General features: G+C 46.7%; 1 long non-coding RNA gene across 2 annotated transcripts; it reads left to right on the plus strand.

The window, feature by feature from the left end:
- The first annotated feature begins 236 nt into the window (after positions 1-236).
- On the plus strand, positions 237-6,447 carry LOC123168160 (uncharacterized). Of its 2 annotated transcripts, XR_006484229.1 has the most exons (4): positions 245-2,416; positions 2,534-2,634; positions 5,249-5,653; positions 6,157-6,447. It is a non-coding gene; the product is annotated as an uncharacterized lncRNA (long non-coding RNA). The 2 variants fall into 2 exon arrangements; XR_006484228.1 differs by lacking the exon at positions 6,157-6,447 and having other exon boundaries at positions 237-2,416; positions 5,249-5,805.
- The last annotated feature ends 9,235 nt before the right edge of the window (positions 6,448-15,682 follow it).

The following is a 15,682-nucleotide window of genomic DNA, read 5'->3' on the forward strand; positions in this document are numbered from 1 at the left end:
GGAAAATAAGCTATATGTAAGCAGCGATTTATCCGGAAACAGACCGTCGGTATTTGGGCAGACAGACTCGATTGTTTTTACGTTTCTCTCTCCCCCACGTTATCTATTTTCCTACATGGTGTTTGTTACAGACAGCTGACTAGATACCTTTATACATGCCCTAAAGTTGCCTCCACTCTTTCTCCTGTACGGTTCCATGATGGGGATTTTTCTAATCGCCATCGCTATCCTGTTTGGCTCTATGCCTTCACGAATCAATCGGATTCTTTCGGCTTCCACCGCCCATCGTAGCCGCCGGGAGATTGAGGATTTGCAACGCGTGAGCGGGTTCGCCGCTATGCGCTGGACGCCGCCTGAGGTACTGCGCTGCATCCCCTTGGAGGGCCGCGACCTCGCGATGATGCGCCCCGCTGCCAGCCAGGAGGGCAAGGCCCCGCCGTCGCGCTCGATGGGGTCGTTGTGCCACGCGCTGGATGCTGCGGGGTGGCCATGGCTGCCAGTGTAGGTCGCTGCCGCGAACCGCGACGCGGCGATCCGCATCAGGAGGATCCGCCCTGCGATGCTTCTGGACCGCCGGGAGGACCACCATCAAGGCCGAATGCCGCCGCGTCCTTGGCGCCGGATAGCGTCGCCGCCGGAGCCGTGCACCACGGTCTCGTCGTTGGGATGAGCATGGCGTCGCCGTTCCTCTTCTCTGGTTCTTCTTTCATTCCTTTTCGCTTGTTGCGTGGGCTAATGCTCTTGGTAGAGGCGTGCGTGATAACGTGTTTAGGCCTTATACAATGATGGATGCTTCTGCACAGGTGCTTGAGGAAAAAGATCAACATCGGACGTGGTCTTGCAATGGAGAGGTGCTAAGAACAGATGCTTTAGTTGCTTAGACGGAGGCGTTGGACTCTTTTTTCTCTTCTTCTTCCTGTTGATGGAGGCTTTGAAGGGAGCAGTTATTTTTAAGCATCGGCTGGCATCGGAAGCAAACATTTGCTCCTGGCTCCCTTCCTAAGCACCGGTGCAATTCAAGATGAGGAAAAAACCGGGTTTTTTTCTCTAGCACCTGGCTAAGCGCAACCCCCCCCCCCCCCCACCCCCTGTACAGGGCCTTAGAAGAGAACTTTCCTCTTTTAGCAAATTAGGGGAGAGATGTTAGAGGGAAACTGAGCCCCGCCCGGGCCCCACCCGTTGAATCAGGGGCCGGTGGTGAGATTAAGTAGAGGAGGGAGAGAGAGTAAGGAAGGATCCCGTGGTTTACGCTTTTTCTCAGATCTAAAACGCAGACTTGGGTGGGTCCTTCTTTCTCTGGCTACGGACAACACGTGAAAACAAATCGCTCGTTCCAACGCTCGCGCGCGAAGGAGCGTTTCCGATTTCTCATTGATTGAAGACCGGGTATTTATACCCACTTTACAAGGCAGTTAGGATTACAATGTTGGTAACTACAACAGACTTAAGCATTGATTATTAGGATTAAATTAATCTTTAACAGTATCCTCGGCCGAAATAATCAAAGGGCAAACAAGTTTCTTTTTTAGAGCGAAGGCTCAAGGGGAGACCGGCTTTGAATTAACGAAGCTATCAACCGGACAGGATTACACAAGGCCATCAAGCAGAGCGACCGAAAGATACAATGAAGCTGTGTGAACAGCAAACAATGCAACCGACACTACAGCAGAAAGAAAAATACATGAAGAGCCCTGTTAGTAATGTCGAAGCCTACTGCACATAATCAGCAGAGAGAGGAGCAACAGAAAAGCCTCAGTGATCAGCCGATAGCCTGAGAAAATTGTGAACCGTCTGAACCCACGGACAAGGGAAGAGCATTGCTCCCCACGCCGAAGAGGAACCCTTTCCTCTCGCCTACGCTTGAAGGCGCCGCACCGGATCGTTGGCGCTCATCCGAGAACTAGAGCAGACGCCAGCCGGATCCCATCGCAGACAAGTTGCGCTATCCTCTCCTGCCGCCGCCGCCGCCGCCTCAGCCTCGTCCGCCTCCTCTCCTGCAGCCGCCGCCACCTCGGCCTCGGCCGCCTCGTGCTCTGCCGGCGCCCGTCCGCCTCGATCCGCCCGCTCCTTCGTCGGGTGGCGACGGACGGACGGTGAGGAGGGGGCGACCGGGTCGGCGAGAAGCTGCGATTTAGCGTTGTCACCGCCTCTCAGCACGCAGCCTCTCCTTTCCTATCTCCTCTGCGGCTCGCCCTCTTCCTCCGGCCGCATCCAACCCCATAGTCATCTCCTACTTCCCTCTCTTATTCCCCTCTGCGTACACGAGATGGGCCAAGCCGGCACACAAGGCAAAGGGCGGCGGTGGCTCCGACGCGGGCGCCGTGGAGGTGGAGGCGGAGCTGTGGCGGCTGGTGGTGGACGGCCGCGTCAGCGACGTCAGCCTCGACGAGTTCCATCACCTTCACTGCTACTTCAGGTTTGTTGCTTGCTTGCCATTGGGTCCGATCGGCTCTGATTTGGTTGCTTGTTCGACGGTAGAACTATGTCTGCATCGATCTGACATCTATTTGGATTTTGGATCTACAACATTTAGGAGGCTGGTCTGGATTAGGTCCGTTTCTTGGAGTATGACAAGCTGATGGTGATCCTCACGCTGACAAAATAATAAAACATTCAGTGCTGGAGCTTCCAAAGGTAAGTTCGCCTACTGATCTGTTTCGTCTCTTAATAAGACTACCAGGGCCGGCTCTATAATTTGTGGGGCCCTAGGGCGAAGTTGAAAAATAGGCCCCTACACTGATAATATATGTACACATCTATAGATATATAGGCGCAAAATATTAAAGTTTACATCTAACCACACATTCTTATTTAGAGACGTCTATAAGTAACTGATAAGCGCTTAAGTTATGTCATATCATGGCAGAAGGAATAAAAGAGTAGCAAAATATAACAAATACTTTTCGCTGCTAGTTTGATTACCTCAAATAAGAACCAAGTACTTGAGTTCATCGACAATAATACATCAGTTTTTCACAAAAAAACTTCTTCGAGCATTTCGGGATGCAAAATCATTGATGAGAGTATCAAGATCAATTCTGTCCAAGATATCCTTCTCAATACAACAGGTAGCCAAGCCATTCAATCTCTCTTGTAACATAGTTGACCTCAAACAATTTTTCAGTAGTTTCAGTTTAGAGAAACTTCTTTCAGCTGAGGCTACAGTCACCGGTATAGTCAAGAGGATCCGATAAGCAACTGACACATTTGGATAGCAACCTACAGCTGTAACAAATTGAAGAATCTCAGGTGCTGACATCAAATCATCTGGCAAAGTTACCTTCAACACTTTTAACTCAGAGAAAAAATCATCAAGGTCAACATCATGTGACTTTCTGGAATAGTAAGCATATGAAAAACGTCTACCTTCGACATCATCAGGGCGGGCAGGGAACTCCAGGCCCAATTCTCTCACCGGCCCCTTTTCAATTAAAATTCCGATTATCAAGATTATCCCATGTCCTAGGATCATTTATAGATAAAAGAGAATCATCTTGTTCATCACCATTCCGAGCATCAGGTGAAGGCTGCGAATCTTCCTCTCCCGTATTGTCCTCATTAACATCAGCATCAATATCTGCATTTAAATACAACAATATGTTGTTACTTACTTACCCACTTCTAAAAAAATCGACGCTAGTTAGTACTTACTGTCATCCAAGGAATGTTCATCGACTTCAGGATCATCATTTGAATTATGATCATCATCTTGTCCCGGTTCAGATTCTTGCCTTTGATTATCAACACTAGTTACCACCGGAAAGAACCTATTTAAAGAACCTCTTTGTTTTTCAATGAGTTGATTCTCTCGTTTTTTTTTTCTTTTCTTTTCTCAGCACCGGACTTTTGTCTTGGCGGCATTGTAACACCTAAGATTTTAAAGAATAATCAGATCAGCTGATCTAAGAGGACTAGGGCACTAGGCAAATATGTATGTACGCAGTGTTCAGAACTTCAGAAGTTCAGATTACCTTGACTCCTTGTCTCCTTGAGCAAAGCAGAGCAGGGCGAATGGGCGATTAGGGAGATGGATTCACGGCCTGGCCGATCTCCACTGCAGGATCTCGGGGGTCAGGGCCGGAGGCGCAACCGCGCAGCGACGCAGGCAGGCGGCCGAGGCGAGGCGTCGAAGTCGAACAGACAAGCGAACCAGGAGGCGAGACGTCCTGCGTGCCTGGTCGATCGATACTGTGCCTTTTCCTCTCCCGATCAGGGGCCTTTTCCGCTGGGCCCTTTAGCACAAACCTTTTTTTCAGCCCGTATAAAAGCAGGAGGTATACATACACATATGCGGTGATGCCCCCCCCCCCCCCCCCACACACACACACACACACAAACATGGGCCCTTGGGCGTCGCCCATGTTCGCCTAGGGCCAGAGCCGGCCGTGAAGACTACCCTGTTTCACAAATTGTTTTGTAACCTGCGAATGTGGTTTAGGATATCTATTTTGCTGTTATAAGTGTGAAAATGGAGTGTAACAGCCATTATACTCCAGGTTAGTCTACTGAAATCTGGCCATGGCTAAACAGGGCTTTTATCTTGAGTTGCTTCAGCATACTACTATGATCAAGGTGGAAAGTCAAGTGCTTATTGATCAAAGAAGAAGAAGCATAATAAGTGTGCACTTTCAGAGTCTCAGAGTATAAGAACTGGGATTCAGTTTTGATGAACTTTGTTTTTGAACTGTAGTTTTGACGAACCTGAGCGCAAGTATTATACTTTACTCAAAGATTAAAATCGCGGGCGAAATCTAAGCGATCGCGCCACTATCGCGGATCTGGAACCACCCCGCGATTTGCTGCCTTCCCAAAATCGCGGGAGATCGCGTCGCTATCGCGGGCGATTGCGCCGTTTCTTCCTTACCTGTCGCGGCAAAAATTCTAGCCGCGATTCCCTCTCGCCCGCGATCTTAATCTATGACTTTACTACATTGTTGAGTTTTTTTACTGCAACTAGGTTTCTTCAAGAAATCTCTGCGAAAGAAAACGCTTCTGTGAGAGAAAATAGATTACATGCTCCTGCTGCACATCTATATATTATGCTTTCTTAATTACTAGATTCTTGTGGATGCTTTGTTGGGAAAACAATGTGGATTGCTTTTACCATATATGCACGTCTAATGTTGGCACTGAAGCAATGGATCTTGATACATAACTCGAAGTAACAAGTACTTCTCGGCGGACTGAAGTTTGTATATACAGTTAAAAAGCTTTTCTAAGTTTATAACTACATGGACATATTTTACAGGGATCTTCATCCAGTGATGAAGATGGATCCTGCATAGAAAATGATTCCTCAAAGCATCTGAAGCTGAGCTACAGAATTTTGACTTGTGACATCGAGGAAGGAGATTATTATGTGTATGACAAAGATGAAGGCTGCTATGGGAATGGCGATGAAGGGTCTGATTATGAATTTGATGAAAGTGACTTTAATCAGCAAATTGACTTGAATCAGCAGCTGGATTATAAATTCGACAATTTGGATTACAGATACTCTGACAGCAAGGTTATTCCACATGTATGGTCTAATCAAATATTTGTGGTAAGGATGAACATCAGTATGAGGAGAAAACATCTGAACTAAAATTACAAGCTTCAAAGGCTTTTTAAGAGAAATGAATATATCACAGCAGGATGTATGTATTCAGATGTAAGCCATCACACATCTTTATTCTATAAATATGATTTAGAGTTTACAGGAAATGTTGTCCCGTGGTGCAAAAAGTGCATAACTTCTATTAGGCTAGCTCTAGGACAAAGTGACAAACATATGTGATATTTCAAGTGAGAAATTTTTTCTTCTGAATCATTAACTGATGGTCTGTAAGGAATTATGCCATTAGCTTTTTGTAAAGATGCAAACAAATCAGTCTATCAGAAACACCATGATGATGTGGACACGTCTGTTGTCCTAAAGCTGGACTAGATGTTCGTAGTATTGGGCAAAAAAGAAGATGTTTCTTAACAGTATTATTATGTCCCATTAGTATGAATGCTAACTAAAGAGTTGTTGCCTATATGACGTATTATTTCATTTAGTATAGGAATGTCAACAAAATAATCGATATGAATTATTTCCATTGAGACCACAAGGAATAGATGTTCAAGGCCTAGCAGACACTTTCATTTTACTTGGCATGGCATTTGTCTCAGCAGGAGGAGCTCGCCCTTGAGACAGGAGGAGGGGAGCAGCAGCCGCGCCCCGTGCTCCGCTGGTGCCCGTCGGCCTCGATCCGTCCTTGGCAGGAGGAGCTCGAGCCGAGGAGTGCAACCTTGATCCGGACTCGGTAGGAGGAGGGAAGCAGTAGCCGGAGCGCCTCGTAGCTGTTAGATGTGTAGTCTCTTTTTGGTATATCCCCATTGTATAAGGGGTTTCCTGCACTTTGACACATGTATATGTAATGGCCTTTGGCCCTCAGTAAAGTTCAGTTGTTGATTATACAATATGGTATCAGATGCTAGGCTAGCCCTTTCCTCCCGCACGCTGCAACTCCGTGCGCCTCGTTCCTAGCCTGCTCGTCTCCCGCCGTCCGGCCGCTGTCTCTCCGGCCGTTGTCCCTCTGGCCCGGGTCTACTGCTTCCCCAGCACGACGCCGTCTCGCACGCCCCCTCCCCTCGCCCGGCAGCCACCTCGTCCGACCGCCGCCCCGCTCGACGCTGCCTTGTCCGGCCCGTCCCGCTCGGCTGCGGGCGCTGCTGTCCCGCTCGACGCTGCCTTGTCCGGCCCGTCCCGCTCGGCTGCGGGCGCTGCTGTTCGGCCCGTCCCGCTCAGCTGCGCGGTCGCTGCTGTCCCGCTCGGCCGCCTCGACCGGCAGCTGCGGGCGCTGCCCGCTCGGTGCTGCCCCGCCTGGCAGCCTCGTCCAGCAGCTGCGGGAGCTGCGGGATCTCGATCCTGTTTTGGATCGATCCAGATCCCATCCCCGCCTCTGGTTAGCGCTGTCCAGTGCCCCCTGCCCGTTCTCTCTCGATCCAGATCGAGTCTCTGCATCCGTTGACTCCAAAAAAAGAAGACCTCGTTATGTCTTCTTCGGGCTATATGTCGTTGTTCCCAGGTGCTCGGTGATCTTCGATGGCACCACCTATGCTGAGTTTGTGGGCTTCATGCGCATTCATATGTGTGGCCTTCTTCTGTAGGGTGTTTTCTCTGGCGAGGTCCCTTGTCCGCCATGCCCTGTTGCGCCTGTGGCCCCATTCCTGCCGGTGCCGCCGGTACTTGCTGCTGATGCTTCTCAGGCTGACCGGGATGCAGCCAAGGCTCTTGATGATGCTGCAGTTGATGCTTATGACCAGCAGGTATCAGCTTATTCAGATGCTCTTTCTGTGTACCGTGATGATCTGTCTGCCTACACTCAGTGGTGCAATGATGATGCTCGTGCTGCTGCTGTTCTCACTGCGAGTGTCCTCTCTCAGTTTGCCTCAGAGTTCATGGGACTTGGCACAGTTGCAGCAATGTGGTCTTACCTCTGTCAGCGCTACCAGCCTTCTGGTGATACTCTCTACCTATATGTGGTTGTCAAGAGCACGCACTTCTGCAAGGTGATTCCTCTGTTGATGAGTTCTATTCACAGTGCTCTGCCATCTGGCGTCAGCTTGACTCTCTTCGGACAGTTGTTTCTGGAACTTGCCGTTGCTGTCAGACAACACGGTCCGATTTGGAGTTTCAGCGGGTTCATGAGTTCTTATCTCGTCTCCGCTCTGAGTTCGAGCCTCGACGTGCTCACCTGCTTGCTCGTGGTCGTGTTCCTATCTCGGAGGTACTTGCTGAGCTTCGTGCTGAGGAGACCCGCCAGTAGGGAAACGCAGCAGGAAACAAAAAATTTCCGACCTACGGACCAGCCCAGGACCACTATGGAGACTGCATACAAGGTTTGATCTTTTTCGTTACCGACTCGTAGCGTAGCGGGAAGTAGAGTCGATGACGATCGGCGGTGCAGATCCCTGCAGCTAGGATTTACAACCTCCCAACCGCGAGGATGTATACCCTCATCTGCTCCTCAGACAGCCCTCCGGGAGGCGGTCGAACAGCCCCCCGGACGGTGTCGCGGACAGCCCTTTGGGAGGACCTTCAAAACTCGAATGGTCACTCGGACAGCCCTTCGGGAGGACCTTCGAAACTCGGACGGTCACACGGACAACCCTTCGGGAGGCACTCACGAACTAAGACCGAAACTACGATCTCTCTATAGAGTTGCACACATACGGTGTCATCTATCCGGCAGGGCTTCGCCGTCCAGAACTAGTTCCCACCGGAACCCAGACAGCCTTTCGGCTCTACGAAACTATTTCGCTGGGAGGGAGAGAGAAGTCAGATCATGCATGGCACTTGTATGCAAGAAGGGATGAGTGTGGAGGGCTGCCCCTCCACCTCTAATTATAGGAAATCCCAAGGGGTAGGGTAGTTTAACACAAAAACCCAAAATGCACGTGAATGAAGTCCTTCCTCAAGGGCATAAGAGTGAAACCAAGGAACAAGAGGGGCTCCAAGGTGGAGCCCCAAGTGTGGCCGGCCACACCCCTTGGGGGGCCCCCATGAGGGCCTCCCAATCCATCCATGTCATCCCTAGATCTTTTGAGTAAAGCCCCAAAAGGTGGCTTTCCATAAAATATCCCAAAAAGCACTTTCACTATTCATGACGACATTTTTTAGCGTCCGTTCGAACTGAAAATATTTGTGTGGGCTTAGAACATTTCCAGTACCCACCAAAATTATTTTCAACGCGTTCCGAAACAATTCCGGTTTAGTGATTTTCATCTGCGAAAAGCATCTGAAGTGGTTCCGGCAGCTCCGGAGCATATCCGGTTATTATCCCGGAAAATTCCAGAAAGCTTCCAGAATGATTCTGGCACCCTCCAAGAATTATCAGGCATGTGCCGAAACCAATTTGACTTTATGGTATCCCCTGAAACAACTTTTCAGTTTCATCGAAACTCATCCGATGACCTCTTTCTGCGGAACCTTTTCCGCTGTCCGAAACTTTTCCGGGGTCCAAAACTTTTTCGGTGATTTTCTCTCAAACTCCTTGTCTAGTATTCAGCAGATAGATGACCCTTAAGCGTTTGACCCTATAGGTTCGGTGAAGTATAGACATGACTGGAACCCTTTCCGATCAATGATCAACATCGGAGCCGTGGACACCCATATTGACCCCTATACCCACACGAATAAATATTCGAGTGAACCTCCAGTTGCCATGTGCTATTCCTGTTGCTTCGCGATATGTTACAAATACCCGAGGTGAGACATGTTGGCATTCCCGTGGATCAACAACTTGTCCACTATGCTAGTTTCCTCGTTACCGGTATTGTTCTCTTTTCTCGTTATCGTGTTGCGGCATCCCCGTGATCAAATCACAAAGTGTCTGTCCAGACGATGATGGATACCGTAAGACCGAGAGGGCCCAGAGATATCTCTCCATCGTCGGAGGAGCAAATCCCAATCTTGAGCTATCAAGTTACTTGACACACTTTTCCATGAACCCGTAAGCCGCCGTAATAGCCACCCATTTACGGATGACGTTTAACAAACCCCAAAGTTCATGAAGCAAGCATGAAGAAACTCGATACTCTCATGGTCTAAGGAATCATGCAAACGTTAACCATCTCTGTGTTATGTACCATTAACTTGTGATGAATGAATCTCATAGCATAACATCAATCCGGGTCGATTCAACACAAATGTTCTCTTAACATTTTGACCTCAAAGTTGCTGGCATAGACATGCCCATGATCAGGAAAACAGAACCATCATGCAACACTTGAGCTAGTCTTAGAGGCCAGACTAGGAATACTTCTTACCGTTTATTATTCCACACGTGCATATGAGTCTTCCTCCGAGCCTCGTGGATATTGCAGACTCGAGAATCATTGCAGTTATAGCATGGAACATAAACATAATTGAAGGGAATATGCCCTAGAGGCAATAATAAAGTCATTATTTATTTCCTTATATCATGATAAATGTTTATTATTCATGCTAGAATTGTATTAACCGGAAACATAATACATGTGTGAATACATAGACAAACAGAGTGTCACTAGTATGCCTCTACTTGACTAGCTCGTTGATCAAAGATGGTTATGTTTCCTAGCCATAGACATGAGTTGTCATTTGATTAACGGGATCACATCATTAGGAGAATGATGTGATTGACTTGACCCATTCCGTTAGCTTAGCACTTGATCGTTTAGTATGTTGCTATTGCTTTCTTCATGACTTATACATATTCCTATGACTATGAGATTATGCAACTCCCGTTTACCGAAGGAACACTTTGTGTGCTACCAAACGTCACAACGTAACTGGGTGATTATAAAGGTGCTCTACAGGTGTCTCCAAAGGTACTTGTTGGGTTGGCGTATTTCGAGATTAGGATTTGTCACTCCGATTGTCGGAGAGGTATCTCTGGGCCCACTCGGTAATGCACATCACTATAAGCCTTGCAAGCATTGTAACTAATGAGTTAGTTGCGGGATGATGTATTACGGAACGAGTAAAGAGACTTGCCGGTAACGAGATTGAACTAGATATCGAGATATCGACGATCGAATCTCGGGCAAGTAACATACCGATGACAAAGGGAACAACGTATGTTGTTATGCGGTCTGACCGATAAAGATCTTCGTAGAATATGTGGGAGCCAATATGAGCATCCAGGTTCTGCTATTGGTCTCGAACCCGTAGAGGTCCGCACATAGTTCTTGACTGGAGAGGTGTCTCGGTCATGTCTACATAGTTCTCGAACCCGTAGGGTCCGCACGCTTAACGTTACGATGACGGTTATATTATGAGTTTATATGTTTTGATGTACCGAAGGAGTTCGGAGTCCCGGATTAGATCGGGGACATGATGAGGAGTCTCGAAATGGCTGAGACGTAAAGATCGATATATTGGACGACTATATGCGGACATCGGAAAGGTTCCGAGTGATTCGGGTATTTTTCGGAGTACCGGAGAGTTATGGGAATTCGTATTGGGCCTTAATGGGCCATACGGGAAAGGAGAGAAAGGCCCCAAAGGGTGGCCGCACCCCTCCCCATGGACTAGTCCGAATTGGACTAGGGAGGGGGGCGCCCCATTCCTTCTTTCTCCTCCCTTCCCTTTTCCTACTCCAACAAGGAAAGGAGGACTCCCCCCTTGGCGCGCCCTCCTCCTAGGCCGGCCGCCTCACCCCTTGCTCCTTTATATACGGGGGCAGGGGGCACCCCATAGACACACAATTGATCATTGATCTTTTAGCCGTGTGCGGTGCCCCCCTCCACCATATTACACCTCGATAATATCGTAGCGGTGCTTAGGCGAAGCCCTGCGTCGGTAGAACATCATCATTGTCACCACGCCGTCGTGCTGACGAAACTCTCCCTCAACACTCGGCTGGATCGGAGTTCGAGGGACGTCATCGAGCTGAACGTGTGCTGAACTCGGAGGTGCCGTGCGTTCGGTACTTGATCAGTCGGATCGTGAAGACGTACGACTACATCAACCGCGTTGTGTTAAACGCTTCCGCTTTCGGTCTACGAGGGTATGTGGACAACACTCTCCCCTCTCGTTGCTATGCATCACCATGATCTTGCGTGTGCGTAGGAAATTTTTTGAAATTACTACGTTCCCCAACAGTGGCATCAGAGCCAGGTTTTATGCGTTGATGTTATATGCACGAGTAGAACACAAGTGAGTTGTGGGCGATATAAGTCATACTGCTTACCAGCATGTCATATTTTGGTTCAGCGGTATTGTGAGATGAAGCGGCCTGGACCGACGTTACGCGTACGCTTACGCGAGACTGGTTTCACCGTTGCAAGCACTCGTTGCTTAAAGGTGACTGGCGGGTGTCTGTCTCTCTCACTTTAGTTGAACCGAGTGTGGCTACGTCCGGTCCTTGCGAATGTTAAAACAGCACCAACTTGACAAACTATCGTTGTGGTTTTGATGCGTAGGTAAGAACGGTTCTTGCTAAGCCCGTAGCAGCCACGTAAAACTTGCAACAACAAAGTAGAGGACGTCTAACTTGTTTTTGCAGGGCATGTTGTGATGTGATATGGTCAAGACATGATGCTGAATTTTATTGTATGAGATGATCATGTTTTGTAACCGAGTTATCGGCAACTGGCAGGATCCATATGGTTGTCGCTTTATTGTATGCAATGCAATCGCCATGTAATTGTTTTACTTTATCACTAAGCGGTAGCGATAGTCGTAGAAGCAATAGTTGGCGAGACGACAACGATGCTACGATGGAGATCAAGGTGTCGCGCCGGTGACGATGGTGATCATGACGGTGCTTCGGAGATGGAGATCACAAGCACAAGATGATGATGGCCATATCATATCACTTATATTGATTGCATGTGATGTTTATCTTTTATGCATCTTATCTTGCTTTGATTGACGGTAGCATTATAAGATGATCTCTCACTAAATTTCAAGATAAAAGTGTTCTCCCTGAGTATGCACCGTTGCCAAAGTTCGTCGTGCCCAGACACCACGTGATGATCGGGTGTGATAAGCTCTACGTCCATCTACAACGGGTGCAAGCCAGTTTTGCACACGCAGAATACTCAGGTTAAACTTGACGAGCCTAGCATATGCAGATATGGCCTCGGAACACTGAGACCGAAAGGTCGAGCGTGAATCATATAGTAGATATGATCAACATAGTGATGTTCACCATTGAAAACTACTCCATTTCACGTGATGATCGGTTATGGTTTAGTTGATTTGGATCACGTAATCACTTAGATGATTAGAGGGATGTCTATCTAAGTGGGAGTTCTTAAGTAATATGATTAATAGAACTAAAATTTATCATGAACTTAGTACCTGATAGTATTTTGCAAATTATGTTGTAGATCAATAGCTCGCGTTGTTGCTTCCCTGTGTTTATTTTTGATATGTTCCTAGAGAAAAATTATGTTGAAAGATGTTAGTAGCAAAGATACGGATTGGATCCGTGATCTGAGGATTATCCTCATTGCTGCACAGAAGAATTATGTCCTTGATGCACCGCTAGGTGACAGACCTATTACAGGAGCAGATGCAGACGTTATGAACGTTTGGCTAGCTCAATATGATGACTACTTGATAGTTTAGTGCACCATGCTTAACGGCTTAGAATCGGGACTTCAAAGACGTTTTGAACGTCATGGACCATATGAGATGTTCCAGGAGTTGAAGTTAATATTTCAAGTAAATACCCGAGTTGAGAGATATGAAGTCTCCAACAAGTTCTATAGCTAAAAGATGGAGGAGAATTGCTCAAGCAGTGAGCATGTGCTCAGATTGTCTGGGTACTACAATCGCTTGAATCAAGTGGGAGTTAATCTTCCAGATAAAATAGTGATTGACAGAATTCTCTAGTCACCATCACCAAGTTAGTAGAACTTCGTGATGAACTATAGTATGCAAGGGATGACGAAAGTAATTCCCGAGCTCTTCGTGATGCTGAAATCGACGAAGGTAGAAATCAAGAAAAACATCAAGTGTTGATGGTTGACGAGACCACTAGTTTCAAGAAAAGGGCAAAGGGAAGAAGGGGAACTTCAAGAAGAACGGCAAGCAAGTTGCTGCTCAAGTGAAGAAGCCTAAGTCTGGTCCTAAGCCTGAGACTAAGTGCTTCTACTGCAAAGGGACTGGTCACTGGAAGCGGAACTAACCCAACTATTTGGTGGATAAGAAGGATGGCAAAGTGAACAAAGGTATATTGGATATACATGTTATTGATGTGTACTTTACTAGTGTTTATAGCAACCCCTCAGTATTTGATGCTGGTTCAGTTGCTAAGAGTAGTAACTCGAAACGGGAGTTGCAGAATAAACAGAGACTAGTAAAAGGCGAGGTGACGATGTGTGTTGGAAGTAGTTCCAAGATTGATATGATCATCATCGCACACTCCTATACTTTCGGTATTAGTGTTGAAACTAAATAAGTGTTATTTGGTGTTTGCGTTGAGCATGAATATGATTTGATCATGTTTGTTGCAATACGGTTATTCATTTAAATTAGAGAATAATTGTTGTTCTGTTTACATGAATAAAACCTTCTATGGTCATACACCCAATAAAATGGTTTGTTGGATCTCGATCGTAGTGATACACATATTCATAATAATGAAGCCAAAAGATGCAAAGTTAATAATGATAGTGCAACTTATTTGTGGCACTGCCGTTTAGGTCATATTGGTGTAAAGCGCATGAAGAAACTCCATACTGATGGGATTTTGGAATCACTTGATGCTTGCAAACCGTGACTCATGGGCAAGATGACTAAAACGCCGTTCTCCGTAACTATGGAGAGAGCAACAAATTTGTTGGAAATCATACATACAGATGTATGTGGTCCGGTGAATATTGAGGCTCGTAGCAGGTATCATTATTTTCTGACCTTCACAGATGGTTTGAGCAGATATGGGTATATCTACTTAATGAAACAGAAGTCTGAAACATTTGAAAAGTTCATATAATTTCAGAGTGAAGCGGAAAACCATCGTAACAAGAAAATAAAGTTTCTACGATCTGATCGTGGAGAAGTTGAGTTACGAGTTTGGCCTTCAGTTAAAACAATGTGAAATAGTTTCACTACTCACGCCACCTGGAACACCACGGTGTAATGGTGTGTCCGAACATCGTAACCGTACTTTATTAGATATGGTGCGATATATGATGTCTCTTACCGATCTACCACTATCGTTTTGGGGTTATGCATTAGAGACAGCTGCATTCACTCTAAATAGGGCACCATCAAAATCCGTTGAGACGACGCCTTATGAACTATGGTTTGGCAAGAAACCAAAGTTGTCGTTTCTTAAAGTTTGGGGTTGCGATGCTTATGTGAAGAAACTTCAACCTGATAAGCTCGAACCTAAATCGGAGAAATGTGTCTTCATAGGATACCCAAAGGAGACTGTTGGGTACACCTTCTATCACAGATCCGAAGGCAAGACATTCGTTGCTAAGAATGGATCCTTTCTAGAGAAGGAGTTTCTCTCGAAAGAAGTGAGTGGGAGGAAAGTAGAACTTGATGAGGTAACTATACCTGCTCCCTTATTGGAAAGTAGTTCATCGCATAAACCAGTTTCTGTGACGCCTATACCAATTAGTGAGGAAGTTAATGATGATGATCATGGAACTTCAGATCAAGTTATTACTAAACCTCGTAGGTCAACCAGAGTAAGATCCGCACCAGAGTGGTACGGTAATCCTATTCTGGAGGTTATGTTACTAGACCATGACGAACCTACGAACTATGAAGAAGTGATGGTGAGCCCAGATTCCGCAAAATGGCTTGAGGCCATGAAATCTGAGATGAGATCCATGTATAAGAACAAAGTATGGACTTTGGTTGACTTGCCCGATGATCGGCAAGCCATAGAAAATAAATGGATCTTCAAGAGGAAGACGGACACTGATAGTAGTGTTACTATCTACAAAGCTAGAATTGTCGCAAAAGGTTTTCGACAAGTTTAAGGTGTTGACTACGATGAGAGTTTCTCACTTGTATCTATGCTTAAGTCTGTCCGAATCATGTTAGCAATTGCCGCATTTTATGAAATCTGGCAAATGGATAAACAAAACTGCATTCCTTTATGGAATTATTAAAGAAGAGTTGTATATGATGCAACCAGAAGGTTTTGTCAATCCTAAAGGTGCTAACAAAATATGCAAGCTCCAGCGATCCATCTATGGA

This window comes from Triticum aestivum, chromosome 7D, assembly GCF_018294505.1.
Source record: "Triticum aestivum cultivar Chinese Spring chromosome 7D, IWGSC CS RefSeq v2.1, whole genome shotgun sequence".
NCBI lineage: Eukaryota > Viridiplantae > Streptophyta > Magnoliopsida > Poales > Poaceae > Triticum > Triticum aestivum.